The following is a 616-nucleotide window of genomic DNA, read 5'->3' as shown; positions in this document are numbered from 1 at the left end:
TTTCTTTATTGCCTCTTTTTCAATTTTCAAGTCTTGAACCATTTCCTTCACTTGTTTGATTTTTTCTTGGCTTTCTTTGAGGGATTTATTGATTTCCTTCAATTTTTTGTTTGTCCTTTCCTTGATTCATTTAAGGGAAGTTTTCATTCCTCTTTGAGGGCCTCTATCATCTTCATAAAGTTATGTTTCAGGTCGTTTTCTTCTGCTTCATCTGCGTTGGGATGTTCAGGTCTTGCTGTTGTAGAACCACTAGGTTCTGGTGGTGCCATATTGCTCTTTACATTTAAAAATATGGAATGCTTCATGAATCTGCATGTCATCCTTGTGCAGGGGCCATGCTAATCTTCTCTGTATCATTCCAATTTTGGTATATGTGCTGTGGAAGCAAGCACCCCATCACTTTTTTTTCTAAGCCATAGTATCCACATGTGGAATCTACTACAAGTTGATAATATTTTCTATTGTGGAATAAAACTTTATTGCAAAATGGAAGGTAGTACACATGTGTGGACCATATGGTTTCTGTCACAGTTATGTCTGTTACCAGGGCATATAAATATACTCAGCTAATACATAAGTTAGTGGATTTGGACACATTCTAATAAAACTTTAACAA

At 35.7% G+C, this 616-nt stretch overlaps 1 non-coding gene across 1 annotated transcript; it reads right to left on the bottom strand.

Annotated features, from left to right (window-relative positions):
* Positions 1–285: 285 nt before the first annotated feature.
* On the bottom strand, positions 286–392 carry LOC131924836 (U6 spliceosomal RNA). The gene has a single exon (XR_009383090.1). It is a non-coding gene; the product is annotated as a U6 spliceosomal RNA (small nuclear RNA).
* Positions 393–616: the final 224 nt, after the last annotated feature.

Source organism: Peromyscus eremicus, chromosome 14 (assembly GCF_949786415.1).
Source record: "Peromyscus eremicus chromosome 14, PerEre_H2_v1, whole genome shotgun sequence".
NCBI classification, from domain to species: Eukaryota; Metazoa; Chordata; class Mammalia; order Rodentia; family Cricetidae; genus Peromyscus; species Peromyscus eremicus.
This window is presented reverse-complemented; position numbering and strand designations above follow the sequence as displayed.